Source organism: Armigeres subalbatus, chromosome 2 (genome assembly GCF_024139115.2).
Source record: "Armigeres subalbatus isolate Guangzhou_Male chromosome 2, GZ_Asu_2, whole genome shotgun sequence".
NCBI classification, from domain to species: domain Eukaryota; kingdom Metazoa; phylum Arthropoda; class Insecta; order Diptera; family Culicidae; genus Armigeres; species Armigeres subalbatus.
The window spans coordinates 237,483,394-237,502,796 of NC_085140.1; the positions used below are offsets into that span (position 1 = coordinate 237,483,394).

At 37.3% G+C, this 19,403-nt stretch overlaps 1 protein-coding gene across 11 annotated transcripts in view; it reads left to right on the forward strand.

The window, feature by feature from the left end:
* The window catches only part of LOC134211955 (protein Wnt-1-like), a 126,514-nt gene that overhangs the window by 18,872 nt on the left and 88,239 nt on the right, over positions 1 to 19,403 (forward strand). The window lies entirely within an intron of this gene.

The following is a 19,403-nucleotide window of genomic DNA, read 5'->3' on the forward strand; positions in this document are numbered from 1 at the left end:
CGTTTTCGATTTGTAGCACTACGTTAGTATAGGTGCAACTCTAAAATCAAAACATTCTCACCAATAACCCGTACTGGAGAAAATAACCGAAAGCTGCAGATAGAATATCCGATGCTTGCGATTAGGTTGCTGAGAATTTTTGTAAAAACAGGTTAATCCACTCAACGGTTAAGTTTCTTTCGCAAATTACATAACGCTAAACTATTGTCAACCCATACCCAGCCTCTAGTAACGCTTCATGTATGGTAGAGTTCTAAAATTTATAAAGTCCTTAACGCTCAAACAAGTACCCTCCCACAACCTAAAACGTCATGTAGTTTGTGAATGGGCCCTCATGATGCTTTTCTCGAATCACGATATAATCGCTTTCATTCGCAGAACATACCAAAAATAATTGCCTACCTTACGGCTTCCAAACACGATTCAAGCAAAAACGATTCAAGCATCAACCTTTCGAGGTTCGATATACCATTTTCTTCATAATTTCGTAAATAAATGATTCAATTAGTGTATGAATATTTAGTTTTATCATCTTTCGCACGAATCCTATAAACATTTTCTCACTTAATAATGGAAAGATACAATGGATCGTATGTTTCATTAGATAAACTTTCAACGTCATTTGATGTAAATAATTTCAAGTCAAATTACTTGACAAATACCTTCATCATAATTTAGATCTATTATTGCTTGCAAAAAGTATTTTGATCTGTAAAATGATACCGAAAAAGTATTCTTTCAACTCGGGAAGTAGAAACACGTGAGAGTTTTGAGAGGATTCACAACAGCTGATCGATATAGAGAGGAGTGGAATCAAACGCACGTACCAATCATGAAACTTCAATGCAGGCAGAGTTAAAAACAAGCATCCAATAATTGTATTTATGAATAATTGTGTAATAATATCAGGTAGTTGGCACAGTTATAACTGTTTATGCACAGTACAAAGCAAGGAATTGCCTAGAATAAGTTTTACAATCGGCTTTCTTCAGTAGTGCGTTATGCATCATCCCCACCTAAAGCATTGTTTATGTTTTGGAAAAAAGGTTTCTTTGAGAGTATCGCGAGAGCGAGAGCAACACAACTGCCATGGTTTAAACTAGCAGTAAACCTCAAAATTATGCGGCAGCCAATGATTAACGTATGCAATTTGTTTGAAGGCAAAACATGAGGGCTAGTAACATGTAGCCTTTTTGCAATTGCAGTTTTGATACAGTTTTCATTTTTATAAACTTCTTCACTTGCAAATACCTATGGTAAATATTTGGGAAATAAATTATTCATATAATAGTATTTTCGTTAGCATGTCCTTGGTAAGCGTGCTATTGGGGGAATCTAAAACGCACTCTCACAATCAGTGTGGTAGTATTTTACATGCAACCAATTAGAATTCACGCTCAATAAGATGATTTTCTCTATTTGTTTGCATGCTGCCTTTATTCAACGCAAGCAAAATGACTGGTACTATAAACAGCAACCCATCTTTATCTTTCGTATGTTCGAAATCAACAATCACTCGCCCCAAGTGGGCTGAAAAATTATCCACATGATAGGGACAAGGATGCCGACATTTTGTCCATTTCTCTCGAGACTTTCGCTGGTTTAAATGAGATATTGCGGACACTCATCGTCGTTTTTTGCTATTTGGCATCAAAACCAAATGTAAGCAAGCCGGCTGGGGGAGTAATTCTGGTTGGAAATGCAATATATGAAGATTTATAACGATAAATGTGCTCAACCGTAGCATAATGGGTCAAGGTTTGAGCCGTTACCCCTATGTGTGGTTCTATATCGATTATATTAGGGTGGAGCCAGGGCCGGATTTAGCCGGAAGGGGGCCCCGGGGCCGACAGCTTGTGAGGGGCCCAAAATGTACAAAAAAGGTTGGTTTTGGTACATAAGATTTGGGGGGGACGGTCCCCCCCCATAAATCCGGCCCTGGGTGGAGCTATTGCGGCGACACATATATCTTATATAGATATTTATATTATATTTAGTTCAAATCATGGTACGAATCAAAGTTATGTAATTATTATTTTTTTTCAATGAAACTATGCATAAATATGTGAACACAGGATGTTTTTAGAAAGATAATGAATTAAGCATCCATATAAACTAGAGTTCGCAGCTGTAACGGGTCTCTATAATGAAATAAATGAACTTTGTTCTGACGGCTCATCTAATTCCTGTTATTTGGTTCAAACTTTGTCTTCAATTCATTCACCACCAGTCCAACTTTTGTTGCTCCACGTTTCAGGCGAGTGAACACTGTACGTACACTATACAGATCTGCCCAGGCTACTGACATCTTATTGTTTAGCCCTGTCTGCTGCAGAAAGAGACGCTTTTTGTTGTCAAGCGAGTAGAGCTAGATGGATATTTTGAAATCAATCCCATAAGCAATACTTTGCAGTTACTTGGCTAAACATTTCCCGTTCTTCGAATTCCTCTTTTCATGCTGCACGAGGGAGTACAAATGCGAAAGACTACATACTTTACTATACATTACAAAACTATATTGCTTTACTATGGTTTGCTTGCATTACCGCTTCAACAAGCTGTCGGATTTCGTACATTTTTGTAACAAGTGCTTTTTAATTGCTTCCCTCAAAATATAATGGGCAAATAGTTGTTACAAAACATACAAAACTTCTACATATTTTATTTTTATTTAATAAAAACAATACTTCTCAATATAATATTTGAAACGAACATAACCACAATCTTCAGTGTTTGGCTCCGGCACAATAGGGTAAATGATATATTTTGGACATGTACATATTTTGGACAAGCCTGACCTTCTGCGATCAATTTTAAATAATGTTACCTACTTTTACCTCAATTCTAGCGGCTCCTGATGAGAATTCATTAACCAACTATTATTTATCTTCAAAATAATCTAAAATGTAAAACTTTCTACCAAAGCGCCGGCTGAACGGAAGTATGCAGGAGAACATGCATGATAGAACTCTTCGTAACATGCACCTAAAACGTGTTTAAATTAGTTCAAACGGAAATCTTGAGCTTTTACTGCCTTTACTTAGTTTGATTTAAGAAAACTATTTTGAGCTTTTTAGTGGAGTGTCTTCACTTGTCATAAGACGAGTTTGTACAATCCCATTTAATTCCACAACTTAATTGTACCTTGACAGATACGTATTTCGAACTCAACAGTAAGGTTGTCTTCGAACTGACGACGACTTTAAGTCGAGTCAAGTACGAGACACTGAAGACGACCTTACTGTTGAGGTCGAAATACGTATCTGTCAAGGTACAATTAAGTGGTGGAATTAAATGAGATTGTACAAAGTTTGATTGTAATTGAGATACTAATAGATTTTAATCGCTTAACATGAAGTTGAGACGGATGAAAAAGGAGTGACCAAAATGACGTTATGTTTTTATGCATAAGACATTTATTGGTCACCTCATGTATAGTATATGGACGAACCATTAATTGCCAACTTTCAGGCTGTTTTCAATGATATCGATAAGGACTTATGAAGGGGGGGTTCGTCGTTTTCTTACGCAACAAATAAATAAAAAATCATTTGTATGAAAAAAATATTGCATGGAGGGAGGGGGGTTGAAAATTTCCAGGAAAAATGCTTACGTAATATGTGTACGACCCCTAAGATTGCGGAATAATGTAAATTTTTGGTTTAATATATATGTCAGTTAAGCGAAAAAGCATTTAAATGATACGGATACGTGTAGTTAGGTCATGGCCATTTTTAAATCATTTTAATTCTAATTCAATTTTATTTCTCGGAATATTGACATGTTATGCTCTACAAAGTTGTAGCGCAGCTTATTCCAATCAATTTTGCTAAAAAAACCTTTTCTGTAGCTCTTGAGTTGGCTGATTTACAGCAATTTTACCTAATGGGATTAGGGTGTACCTCAAAAAAACAGTATTTTTGATCTATTTTTTTTTTGTTTTAGATTTCTCGAAAAAGTCGTCTTCAGGGGATTTTTTGTGCTCAAAAAATGCAACTTTTGATGGGTAAATATGCGCAATATATTTTTCCGATCAAAAGTTATAATCGTTTGTCAAAATTACATTTTTTCATAAATCGATATCTTCGGTTAGGGCAGACCAAAAAAATATATTTACACGGCATTTGAAAGAGAAATTCATATTCTTCATTATGTGAAAAAATTGGGGATATGTTATTTTTTTATCTCAAGTTTTACCAATTTTACTAAAATCATGTTTTTTAAATAAATTGATATAACTCAACAACGGAAGAAGATGCAGACGATATTTTTATAGCAAAACACGAGTTTCGAAAAGCCCAAAAGTCTTCAGAAGGTGACATTCGTGAAAAATAAAAAAAATAAATGAGCAGATCATAAATATTGTTTTTTGAGGGACACCCTAATCTTAGTAAGTAAAATTACTATAAACAAGTGAGCTTAAGAGCTACATAAAAAGTTTATATAGCAAAGTTGATTTGAAAAAGCTGCGCTACAACTTTGTAGAACATTTTATGTCAATATTCCGCAAAATAAAAAAAAATCACATTTTTATAAAATGGCTCACTCTATTTTTCGGTAACTCTATAAAAAGGGCACAAGAGTGCGTGTTGGCTCTTGTTTCGGACGGCAGAACGATCGCGCGATTTGCCGAAATTTTGTGTTTTGCATTGCGCGGCCGGTAATAAAGTTAATTAGTTCAGTGCGTGTTGGCTCTTGTTTCCGACGGCAGAACGATCGCGCGATTTGCCGAAATTTTGTGTTTTGTTTTGTTTTTCCTTAGGACGGTTCGTAAGTAAATTGATGAATATATTTTATTATTTTTACAGCATATACTGTTATTGACAAACGCTCTATATTGACGAATAGAGCTCCATATTATTCACCTTTCCCACTAACACAAATTTTCCTTCCCGAGACATCTATGAAGGAAGTATGGGTTCCGTGCATCTAGTAGATGTTGGACTAACATTCCTTCCCTTCCTTCCGTGATTGTAAGGACGTGGCCAGGTATACAACTGCTACTGTATAGGAAAAGGTACTAAAGTACCAATTTGCGACAATATACAGTAGATTGCTCAATTGGTTTTTGTTCAGGGGGTCCATTATACGCACGGTGTCCATTACTAGCACTCACTCCCCAATAACAATCGTGGCGAAAATGAATGAGCTTTCGAAACGTGTACACACATTAAGGAATCTCGCGAAAACCGTAGGATCATATGTTTCGTTTTCTATCTCGTTGGAACAAATTCAGCTCACCGCGATCAGATGAATAGGGAAACCGGAACAGTAATCCTAATCACTTCGCATTTTCGGAGATTGACAACATCATGCCTGCCGTATCCTAACGGAACTATCAATTCTATACTTTTGCCTCTAATTCTATCATGAACATGTACGTCTAAGTTTGGAAGATGATATTAGCATTTCCATATCATTAACAGAAAGTATTTTTTTATAATTCTACGGAAATCGTCCAGATGTGATTATGTTTCCTTTAAGGGTTGAGGTTGAGTATCATAACTTTTCAAACGAGTTTATTTGGGACGGTCTCATAGATAGCTAGTTCCACACACTTACGTTTGCAGCTCGGCAACTTCAAGTCAAGCACGGAATAGCAACTACGAATCGTACGAACATAGTGCTCATGCTCATCTGCGTGACATGTCGAGTAACAGAAGTCTAGCGTCTAAATAATGAAGTTGTTCACGCGTCTGTCAATGGGAAGCAGGGTCACCTTCCACAGGCCACGCTTACCGGCTTTGTTTTGCACATTACGCTTTGTTGCCCATCATTAAAACTCAATCTCAATTTGTTCGTGTCGTGTTAGCAAATCCGCGCCGGCCTTTCTGCGGCGTTGTCGGAAGGAAGGTCCCTATGTAGTGTAACTATTCTTTAACGCCTAACCCGACCCGACCAGTCTGGCCGCCAGCGGTGCATAATTTTGTGGTTTAATTTACTGGAAATAACTGTGGTAATTAATATTTTTACTGCATAAAAAGTCGTGTGTAGGCTTCATGCCTGCCTGGCGTTTCGCACTTCTTGCGAGAGTCGGATAACCGCTAAGAGAACGAACCCCCACAGGGTACCGCAGATTGTCGGGAATGGAGCAATTCCCAGCCATCAACGTACGGGAGTTGACGACTCATCATCTATCGAAACGGGGACTAACGCGAATGTGCATATCATAATTAAATGCTATGCGGCGGAGCGTGAAAAATTATATGTACGTTCCCTCTATGATTAGACTGGTTCAATTCCGGAGGTGTCATTAGAGCAACTCAATAACTTATATGCACAACCTTGCTTCCTTTCATCGTTCATATCTCTATGTTACAAATGACGGCTGGTTACTTATTCTTTGTGCTTGTATGATTTAAAATCATTTGCAATAATTCTATAGAACACATACCTACTTCAAAGTTACATATATTACATAATTTACATATTAAATATTCGAAAAACTACTAAATGATCAAACGTAAATTACTAAATGATCGATAACATCCTTGTTGCTTGAAAGTAAACGTTGAATTTTTTTTTGCATATTGGACAAGTCTACATTACGGCAGTTACGGGAAGGCAGGATGAGAGGAGAAATATGAGCAACTCGGAGTGTTCGAAGGTAATGAGATGATAATGATGATATCAATAATAATGAAGACAATTCGAACTGTATGCTAATGAACGTGAACTCATAATTGATGCCATGATTTTAAATATGGAAATCGTGGAAAGTGAACGCATGCCACGGCGACCGAAATTGAGTACTTACATTAATTTCATTGTATTTCACCGTTACTTAATGGCGATGAGAAACAAAAGGGAGAACTAATTATTGACATAACAAGGATGCAGAAACTTCAGGAATAATACGAAGATATTCATATATAATATTTTATTGAACGATATAATTTACAGCAAGATAGTATAAAATTCACTCTGTGGCGTCCTTCCACAAATTACGTAACTCTGAAGGAGGAAGGAGGGGGTCAAGCCGAGCGTTACGACCCATACAAAAAACGAGCAATGGGTAATGTTTTCAACATAACCGCGAGTAGACGTAGGACTTGTATAAACGTAACGTATTTACATTTAACTTTTAACTTTTGGATCTATAGAGTTTGATTATAGGTATTGATATTGGAAAGACAACTTCCATGCTGTGTTGAATTATTAGCAATTTGTGTATTCAAAACTTCTGGAAATAAAACTAATAATTAAATACATAATAAGAATTGCTTTGTTTCTAACTATTAAGCCCTTATTTACTCAAGCAAGTGTAGGGCATTTATAGATCTCTTATTGATGATAGTATTTGAAGTTAAACAATTCTATTTATAAAATTTTCAGACTTGGGTAAAATGTGCTATTTTGGGGGAACTGTCCCGTTTTCCAAACAAAGAAATGCAGAACCAATTTCGTTGCTTCTTTTTGCTACCATGCGTGCTTACTGATAAAAAAAATCACAACAATAAGAAACCAGTCAAGGAGCAGCAGGAGGGTGAAACGCCTGTCATCCGCGGTACAATGGCACTCTACCCAACATCGTTTTTGGTACTTCTGTTATTGGTACCCAGTTTCTGGGTAGTACACCCGAATTCAGCGCTCATTATGGGTGATTGGTTCATACGCAGTTAGTGCTAATTATCGGCAATTAACTTCTCCTGGCGAAAACTTGCAATTAGTTGAGGTACATCGAGCATTTTGTGTTTGTATGGCTTCCTCATGTCGACAAATAGCTCGTCGATACTTCCAAAGTTTTGTTATCATGAATTAAACGAAATTAAAACAAAAACATTGTACGCAATATTGAATGAATGGTGGGTAGGTGTATTAGCCTTCTCTTCAGTCCCCTGAGGAGCAGTGACCCTACTATAATAGAGGAGATACTGCTAATACATCAACGAAAAATTATATAATGTTTTGATTCCAAACTCCATGTCTACGTCAAGTTTAATGATACAATTTCTCAGAAAATAAAAAACAAAGTATAAGATAAAGTTTATTTAAATATTCTTCTGGAAATTATTTTTTGCGGACTTTTTTTAAAACATGTAATTCAGCAAAATTTTCTAATCTAAAATGGATATTAACACTATTGCTGATTGTGCGTCTGTAATTGCTAATACCTTCTGCAAATGAATGAAAGTAATTATTTTAATCAAATTTTTATTTTCATCGGTGTAGTTGATTTTTTTTATATGAAATCAGAAATGTTTTAATGTACATGTCGTTTAGTACCAAGCACAACTTAACATATGGTCAGTCATATGACATGACTCGTACTCATCCCGGGATCATTTGAATTATGAAACCAATCACCTGAATGAGCGGACCAAATCTCTCTAGTTTTATTCTTCTTCATACACCACCGAACTCCGAGCGATGCGATGGGCGATTGCATCCATCGCAACCGACACCATTGCACGCGACCATCATCAAGCACAGAATGACAAAAAAATTCACCCACTTCTTTCATGCATATTCGCAGACCCACCGGCAGTTCTACCGCTGGTGACTGCATGCTGTCGTTTTGTAGGTAAACACAGCGAACGAACGAACGAAACGAAAAATGCGCGAGCTAAAAGCACGTCAGTACGCGCTGCTGTCACAAATTGTAATGACTCGCACGCGGCAGGCACTGCTTCTTTCATACACTAAGATAATCTTCCGATGGACCCGAAGGCCTGACATACCGCATTCTGATGTCCGTGTTAGGAATGCACGGGATTGGTTACATATGAAATTTTTGCTGGCTTTGACAAGAATTGAAATTTTCAATAGCTTATCGTTAATAATCTTAAGTTTCAGTGAAATAGGCAAAATGTTGGAGAGTGTCCGAGTCGATTGATATATAAATCTTCAAAATCCATCGAAAGATAAAGGCGCTAGTAACGTTCAAAATCTTCCCTTCCAGCGTAACGCTCTCGATTTCCAAAAATCTAAATGACACCCAGTATAGTAAAGAAAGACGTAAGTCCAACGTCAAAAATTAAACCTTTCATACAAAACGTGTTACGATGGGGAGGGTGGGGGTCCAAAATCACCAAATTCAGCGTTACGTAATTTTAGAAAGAACCCTTACTTCAGTGAAATGCTCATAACTTTGCAAGATAAACTAAACATGAATCGACTTGCTACATATCTTCAACTATCAGATGCAAATGAATTTAGTTACATCTGGAGTTCTTAATCGTAAATAAAATATACTGCATTTCGTTTTTCTCCATTCAAACTCCCAACAAACGAGTTCAACAACACATATGTATATACATATATACAGTGACTAGTTTGCCAACAAATTCATCCAGATCATCACTGACCTTCTTCTCATGATTGCCCCATGTTTCCTTGAAAAAATGAAACTCAAATCAATTTGTCCCACTAATTTTAGAATTGAGTGGTTCTGAAAGACGTTTTATCGAATTTACAAATGATCAACAAAATCCATTTTTATTCCATTTCTGTGAATTGCTCAAAAGAATTCAAACCAAAAACAATGTAATAAACCCCTGAGTTGTGAATTAAAAAGAAATTTCACATTTATGTTTTAAATTATCCTCAGAAGCAGCTTTCATAATACGTGATGAACTTATGCTATAATAGAAAATCAAGATAATAAAGTTTTTAAAAGACTTTAATGACGTCCAAAATGATTATAAGATTTCAAAAGAAAAATATGTGAAAGTACTAATGTATTTTTGCCTTTCTCGTATACAAAGTAAACGTAAAGGTTGTATGTTCGCTCCAAAAACAAACTTTTTATAGGAGGCCCGGAGACCCATAGAGTTATACCGATCGACTCAGCTCGACGAATTGAGGTGATGTCTGTGTGTGTGGATGCCCGCAAAAGTTCTCAAAAAGTCTAGCTCATTTTTCGAGCACTACTCTTTTGTAGGACGGAGAATCCTGAATCTTAATAAGACGGGTAATTCTGTATCATTGTTTCCCATTAGAAATGGCCATATCAGACTATGGGTTTAGAAGTTATGGCTAAAATACAATTCTTTAAATGCAAAATGAGTTCCAAAAACTCACTCACTAATCGATTTCCGATTTATTGTAACAAGTTACATTCGACGATGCTGTCCCATTGTTTTGTATTGAAAATTGATCTTAAAAGTTTAAGCCAGAACTTAAGGTATGAAAAACTAACTCATTTTTTAACCACGATCAAATAGAGATCTGAGTAAGCAAAGTCACGTAGTCAATAGCAGTTCTATTCTGCTGTCAAGTATTTGTCCATGAATTTTAAAAAGGTGAATTCGTAACTAGTGAAGTCTTAATAGAATAATCATGTCTCATCTACGAATATAGATTGAAGACTTTCTGAAGTCACGCTTTTTTGGCACAGAAATATTCCATATATGAGGCGGACCAACTCCAATGTTCATAGAAGTGAGCGTTTTTCAATTGCGTTAATTTAATTTAAATTATTCGATTGATATTATTTATAACTGAATCATTTGTTTGAGAAACTGCAAATATCCATTTTACACAATTTCGAGAAAATAACAAGAAACAACAAAACTGGATTCATAATATACAAAAAACTCCTTTTGGCAAAAAATGTCACATATGCAGTTTTTCAAACAAACGGTTCAACTTTTGTGCAATACGAATTTCATGGACATAATTTAAGCCTTGAAATATGTGTGAGAAGTTCATCACTTATAACACACGAAAGTTCTATGAGAAGTTAAACCGTTCACGTAAGGGCCACGTGCCACAGCCCGATATGTGTAAGGACATAAACGGGAACCTTCTTACGAACGAGCGTGAGGTGATCCAAAGGTGGCGGCAGCACTACGAAGAACACCTGAATGGCGATGTGGCATACGAAGATGGCGGTATGGTGATGGACCTGGGAGAACGCGCGCAGGACATAATTCTACCGGCTCCGGATCTCCAGGAAATCCAGGAGGAGATTGGCCGGCCCAAGAACAACAAAGCCCCTGGGGTTGACCAACTACCAGGAGAGCTATTTAAACACGGTGGTGAGGCACTGGCTAGAGCGCTGCACTGGGTCATTACCAAGATTTGGGAGGAGGAAGTTTTGCCACAGGAGTGGATGGAAGGTGTCGTGTGTCCCATCTACAAAAAGGGCGATAAGCTGGATTGTAGCAACTACCGCGCAATCACATTGCTGAACGCCGCCTACAAGGTACTCTCCCAAATTTTATGCCGTCGACTAGCACCAACAGCAAGGGAGTTCGTGGGGCAGTACCAGGCGGGTTTTATGGGCGAACGCTCCACCACGGACCAGGTGTTTGCCATTCGCCAAGTACTGCAGAAATGCCGCGAATACAACGTACCCACACATCATCTATTTATCGACTTCAAAGCCGCATATGATACAATCGATCGGGACCAGCTATGGCAGCTAATGCACGAACACGGTTTTCCGGATAAACTGACACGGTTGATCAAAGCGACGATGGATCGGGTGATGTGCGTAGTTCGAGTTTCAGGGGCATTCTCGAGTCCCTTCGAAACCCGGGCCGGGCACGTAGCCAGAATGTCGGACAGTAACCCGGTGAAAATGGTTCTCGACAACGATCCGACGGGCACAAGAAGGCGAGGTGCGCAGCGGGCAAGGTGGATCGATCAGGTGGAAGATGACTTCAAACCCTCCGTAGGCTGCGTGGTTGGCGACGTGTAGCCATGGACCGAGCCGAATGGAGAAGACTCTTATATACCGCTCAGGCCACTTCGGCCTTAGTCTGAATAAATAATAATAAATAAAGTTCATCACTTAGATTATTCCAACAGATAGTCAATGCAAATTTAAAACAAAAATCCAAAAATCGCTAGCTCAAATGGTGCAACTCAATAACCCTTTGTAGGACTAATTGTATATATATCGGTGTAAGCAATTCATAGTCGACTTTCTAGAAACAAATTAGTATGTGAGTTAGGAGATGACGAGTTCTACTTTAATTAGAGTAAATAAAAGTATATATGTCTATCTAGATTACGAGATTTATAACATAAAATAATGTTAAACAATAACATCATCACCGCTAGGTGAATTAATCTGGGTTTTTTTCTAAACAGTTTTGCTAAACTTAAACTTTTTTATCTGCAATGAATTATTGGCGTTATGGCGTTATTTCCTTCCGGACCCACCATGATAGGCTCGGTGACTGACCCGGTCGCTGGAAAGGTGTCGTAGAAACTGTTATTGGAGGCTTAAGACCCGTTGCAATTGCATGACAAAAATTATCCACGCCAGATTTGTGGACTTCTACAAAAAGATCCGTGCAGAGCCGTTCTGGAAATTAACCAAAATTATTAAATCCAAGCTTCGGCCCATTCTATTTTTGATTCGATTACACACAATGGCTACGGAATGAATCGCTTGAGAACTCCTGCATAGAAGTTGCCGAAATAGGTCGTCACTACGTCAGCTCGTACAATATTTGACAAAACACTGTGTTAGCTAGCATCAGTCCACATGAAACAGCCGCTAACGAGTAAGCGAACAACATTCATCTAACTTTAAATTACTTGTCAGAGGAGTTGAAGGTCTCAGCTGGTGTTTTGACTGGTCAAATCATCGAAAAACATTAAGGCCCCAAGCTTTGATCCTGAATCTCGAGCTCAAACACATGAGTGCTCTGTTTTACGAGCACCTTTTGCAGATCATTAATCAGTGTCTCCATCTCAGACATTCCCCATTTTCCTGGATGTCGGCCAAAGTCATCTTCATTTGGCAACCTGGGAAGAGCCCTTTCTATCCCAAAACATATCGTCCCATGAACCTTCTCTCAGCGTTATCCAAGTTATTCGATAAGTCACCACCAGTTGCCCATACTTTTAGTCTAGGTCTCACTAGTCAGGGATCAGGTTACACGGAGCTTCGAAGACATTCTCAACCAAGAGAATGTTTTTGACCCTTCGTTAGGAACTAATTTGGATGGAGTGAAATCTATTACTAGAAAATTTAAAAATATGAAAGCCCCGGGTGATGATGGTATTTTCTACATACTTATCAAAAAACTTCCTGAGAGCTCTTTATCCTTTTTGGTTAATTTATTTAACAAATGTTTTCAATTGGCATACTTCCCAGATAAATGGAAAAACGCCAAAGTTGTTCCTATTTTGAAGCCGGCATACATTTCTTCAATAAGCAAACTGTTTGAAAAGATTATTTTAAATAGAATGATGGTTCATATTAATGACAATTCTATTTTTGCTGATGAGCAATTTGGTTTTCGCCATGGGCATTCAACCACTCATCAGTTATTAAGAGTTACGAACTTAATTCGGCTCAACAAATCTGAAGGATATTCGACTGGAGTTGCTCTTCTTGATATCGAGAAAGCATTTGACAGTGTTTGGCATGAAGGTTTGATTGTAAAATTGATGAATTTTAATTTTCCTCTGTACATTATTAAACTGATCCAAAATTATTTATCAAATCGCTCACTGCAGGTAAACTATCAGAATTCTAAATCTGATAGATTACCTGTAAGGGCTGGTGTCCCCCAAGGCAGCATACTGGGGCCCATATTGTATAACATTTTTACTTCTGACTTACCTGATTTACCACCAGGATGTCAAAAATCTTTGTTTGCAGATGACACGGGCCTTTCAGCCAAAGGGCGAAGCCTTCGTGTCATTTATAGTAGATTGCAAAAAAGTTTGGATATTTTCTCCACTTACTTGCAAAAATGGAAAATTTCCCCAAATGCTTCCAAAACTCAGCTTATAATTTTCCCACATAAGCCGAGAGCTTCTTATTTGAAATCTTCTAGCAGACATATTGTCACTATGAATTGGGTTCTAATTAATTGGTCTAGCGAAGCTAAATATTTAGGACTTCTGCTAGATCAAAAATTAACTTTTAAAAATCACATTGAAGGCCTTCAAGCCAAATGTAACAAATATATTAAGTGTATATATCCACTTATAAACAGAAAATCAAAACTTTGTCTTAAGAACAAACTTTTGATTTACAAACAAATTTTTAGACCTGCCATGTTGTATGCTGTGCCAATATGGACTAGCTGCTGCAATACCAGAAAGAAGGCACTTCAGAGGATTCAAAATAAAATTTTGAAAATGATTCTGAAGTTGCCTCAGTGGTAAAGTACCAATGAATCTATGCAACAGAATTAGTTCAGTATTAGTTCAGCTCGGGCATATATAACTACATACTTGTTGAACAGCTAAAACTTTTAACGAATATTTCAGGTTTGACCGTATGAGAAGAAATATGATAGAATGTAAAAAACATTTTCCTGGCAGCTTCCAAGTATTCGCAATGTTGGTATAAGATTCGATTCAATTAATTCGATTAATGAAATCCGATAAAGAGCGCCGCGAATGTATTGTAATTAATCACGTTAATTGGAGACAAAGTGGGAGCAATTGGTTTTCCCATAATGGATGAACCTCTGCATCTCGCCGATCTCCACTATCGAATTTGTAATACCTTTAATAATAATTTTCCAAATTGCCGTACTTATTTCTCACAGTAACCACCCAGTTGATATATCTATTTATGCACAACCACGCAAGACGGGTAAATGATACGTGTAATGTCAGTTGTTACAATGCACTAAACGAATAATGGTCGTGCATCGTCATGAGCGCATAAATACGTGAGCAGCTAGAATGGAGATAGGAGACACGGTTTTAACGAAGGAAACGTTTTGCATCATTTTCCTTATGATCTTCATCTACTGTATCCGTCGTAGTCGTTCAATGGATGAAGTCTGTCGGTCTAAAACCCTCTGGTATATCTGTCCCATCAGCTCGATTAACATTCTAGACAAGAACTATCATGCACTAAAACGATGACACTTGAAAGCCGGCAATCACAGTCACTGATGTTGTCGATGCTACGGAATATTCATCGCCATTGCAATAAAATATTGCCATCGAGACTTCTTCGTAAACAGGACCTAATTAGGAGTTATTCTTTATATAACTTAAATCAATAAGACAATCAATTGATTGACAACATCTCAGACAGTTGGATTTGAAGTGCAAATTTTGCTTCTTATATCTCAACCAAACGAACTAAGTCTCCATTTCGCTTTAGAAGTAAAACACGAGTTCATAAACATATTCAAATACTTTTCCAATATTTTTCCTCAAATTATTAATTTAGAATTACATCTACACAAAAAGCATACTTATATCGGGAAAGAAAACAGCTATGCCATAATTCATCCAAAGTAAACGTACAAACATTCAGTTTCGTAGATGACAAGAAAGTGAGCATTCATTCACGTCCCGAACAGCGAGTGGTTGAGAAATTGGCAAAATAAATAAAATAAACGATTTGATGAGCCGTGTAATACAAAAGTCAGGAAACTATCGATGTTGCAAAAAAAATCGTAAACGTCTTCAGAGCTTGTTTGTTTCGATGGTGCACTGCACACTCAATCCACACATACCTCCCCCTCCCATATGGCTGCTCGCGAGCTCAGCAGCGGAGGACGACGATTACGGCGAGAAGCATTTCTTCGTATAATTCCCCTAATTTTTCCTCTTTTCGGCACCAGTTCTTTGTTGCCTTTCATCTGTTTTCACTTCGCCACCACGAGCGGCAAGCAATGCTCGTCGTTTCCTTGGCGCGCTCCCCCTTCGCAGGTTGTGGATGTTTTGGCGCACATTTTCTCATCGCCATCGCAACGATATGTGGAAATGACCCGAATGGTGGGCTGTTGGAATATGTAGGCAGGTGCCCTAATTATACGCTGTTAAGGGCATCCATTAACCACTTGGTCACTTTTTATCATCATTTTCACGCTAAGAAGCCACTTCAGGTTTTATTGCGGTTCTGTGAATGCAGAAAACTGTTATACAAATATCGACAGATCCTGAAATGTTACAAGGCATTGTTATATTTTGAAGGATCAAATTTTAAAAAAATAATGCAGGTCAAATTACCCTTTCCACACAAACCCCTAATCCTAGAAGTGTTATATCAGTAAAGGTTATTTTTTTTTCAATCAAGAGCAAAGGCGTTTTAATTAATTTTGTCAAATAATGGTGAATACTTTTATTTCCTTTCTCGACTTTGATACATTGTTTTCTTTCATTAAGCATCTAATTATAGAGCATCTTATTATAGAGAAACTGATGTTTTTTTTTCGAAAACTATAAAAGAAGTACACCCGATTCTGTTTTTACACGGATTTTTTTTACACGGCCGTGTAAAAAAAATCCCATACAATTTTTTTGCAAAGTTGCTCCATTTTGCATGATTCGAGAAATCATGAAACTTTTTTTACACGGATTTTCAAATTTTGAACTGAAAACTTTTTTTACACGCATCCCCCGTGTAAAAAAAGAATCGGGTGTATATCATATATGTATAAATATGATGTTTTCTCTATTTTGTTTTCATACTATACTGGAACATTTTTATTTGATACAGAATTCGATTTATTGACCAGATCAATCATTGGGTCCCAAAGTTATAGCCAAATCAATGGTTAAAAATTGCCTAAGCTAATAATGATTTGTATTTTTCAACTTTCTAATTTGCTTTCCTTAATACTTTTTTTTATAATTCACGAGAATGGCCCACCACCGCTATACTACCGTAATCTGGAAAAGTGACGTAACAGCCATTTTACAACATGCATGTTTTCCATTTTTCTGTTAAAGAGCTCGATGAATAGTACTCGTTAGCACCATTTTTGGAAAATACGTCACTTTTTCAGATTACGGTAGTATAAGGGCTAATCTGATTTTTGAACGAAAAATTTTTGATATTACTTTCTACATTTTTCATTGCAATTTTTATTTTTCTATTTTACGAAAAATTATGATATGTTTTATAATTCAATTTGCTTATGTAAAAATATTTTATTATCGCTTCCACCTTGTGCTCGATAGGTAGGCATTAGCATTTTTTTGAATTTCCTATGGCATTCGGATGCATCTGTAAACGCAGCGCAGCTTCCCATTAACTTTCGTGAGCGTGAGGCGGAGGATACATTCTTAGAACCTCCATCACATCACACAAATAAAGCATCTAATCGGCATCTCCCGCTGATCGGGGAGTGCGCGAGGAACACATGTCGAAAAGAGCGGCTCCAACAGAAATAAGACTGCGTTTTTCACATTATTAAACGAATCGATTCCGAAGTACAGAGAGTGCCGCCGACGCCAAGTTATGAGCGCGTATAGCGTATGCTGCCTGCTGCTTGCTCCCTATATGCCATCACCGTCGTCAATTGGCTTCACTGTGGGCCACCGAGTACAATTTAACGACAATAGTCGCCGTATCAATTCGATTCAAGAACATTAAATTTACAATAATGAAATAAAACCATTGAGGTTTTCTCAATGGGAATGTTAACCTGGAGACGAGACACTAATGGTTCATTTCATATTCATACCTGGCATCCTGATCAAAAACCATGAAAAACGAGCCGTCGATTAACTTGTTTTGGCGCTAAAACTAAAATGACCCTTTCTACAGGTTCCCCTGGGGCAATTCGTAGGTCCCGGAGGCGGTCAAAGTGGTCAATAGTCCATTTTATATTCATACCTCGCGTTCTAATTGAAAACCATGATAAACGAGCCGTCGGATGAATCGCTTTAGCGCTAAAACTGAAATGTCCTCTTCTACAGGTTCCCCGGGAGACCCCAGCAGCTCCTGGATCCGTCTTTTTGATTGGTTTTTATTCTAGACGTATCAAAAGACTTCTGGAATAAAATCATGATGGAAGATCTGTCAAAAAGCTTGATTTTAATGAATTTGTGGCCTGACCCCTTTTTAAAACTATCGATCGGAACCGATTCTAAACAAATGGCCATATCCATATTATTCTGGTCCGATTTAAAATCCCAACATATGGTCCTCAGCAAAAGCCATATTTTATATGTTATTACTAATATTATTCTGTTTTAAACCACAACTTATCCACAAATTTACGGTTCTACTTTAGAAAAACCCAGAATATCTCCGGTATCCGATGGCCAGGGTCGGTTCCATGAACATATCGTAAAACTAAATTAAAAATTAAATTTCTAGTTCAGGCGACTCTAAATTGTCAAAATTGGATAATAATTGACATAGTTACAACACATTTAAAGCCGGAACAAATTTCGAGCTCAAATTTGAATATTTGAAGGGAATTTCAAATGTTTAATTCATTTTTAAAAGATCAATGAGACAGAAGAAAAAAAATTATTTAGTCTGGTCTAAGTATACCAAAAATTTGCCTATCCCAGTAATTTTGGACATCCCCTGTACTCCGTTTTGCTGGTATTGATCGTAGCAGTGATGGGATATTTAAAAAAATGTCATAGGATTGTTATTACTAATTTGCTAATAACTTTTTTCAAAAGTTATTTACAGTTCGGATTTTTTTATCAACATGTCATGCTTGAAGAATCCTATCTAACAGATCTTTATCTAACAGATCATTGCTCTTAATACTGAGTGTGAGGCATTAGAACAAAATAAAAAAATGTCATGGAATGTTATGGCATTAATGTCATTTGACACTAATTAGGCTCTCACACAGCCATTATCAGATTAACAGTAATGACTAGTGAGTTTTAGGATCCTTAAGAGCTACATGTTTATATAAAAAAACCCAAATTTATCCACCAGCGGTGATGATACCTTTCTCGATTCAATATGTTGAATTTGAATTAATATAATCCAAACTGCTTGATTTATTGAAAAAACAAAAACAATAGTGTCCAACTAGGAAATTTGCTCCTTCGAATGAAACCAGTTGCACTCGAATCTGTCAAGTCCATTTAACAAAAAATGCATTTAACAAAAAATATGTTTATGGGCTACACACATACACACTTTCGGAGTGAAATTATAGCCTTCTGGTACAACTTTGTTGTACTAGAAAGGCAAAAACACAATTGTAAATAACTTATGACATCGAAATGACATTTCCCGTCACTGATCGTGATTCCTCACTGTCTCCCTCTTAAAAGGCACAGCAACCTTTTCCACGGCACGGCGGTAAATCCCGATAACATCGATATCGCCGGTAATACCAAGAGCAGGGTAGAAATATTTCACAGTAAATGCAGTGAAAAACATGAATCTCTGTGTAAACTGCGGTCGCATTCATCGCCGCCGTAGTGTCGCACTCACTACTGCCCTGGTGTTGAGAAACCGTTGCCCATTTTGCATATAAACAATTCTAGATATAAAAAATCTGGGCGGTGATCAATGTAGGATATGGAGAGAAAAATAGATTCGTCAAACTTTGCTACCAAAGGGATGGTAATGAACAGGTCTTGGAAAGCGATTAAATACGATACTGCAAGACATTAGGACAAAAACAATTTTCCCTCAAACGCGCGTATTTAAAAACGATAACGCGTGCACTCAAACTTGATAAGCGAAAGCACATCCCATGGGTATACCCCGCATAGGCATAAGGACGCTAGGCATTAGTACGTTAAAGAAGGCA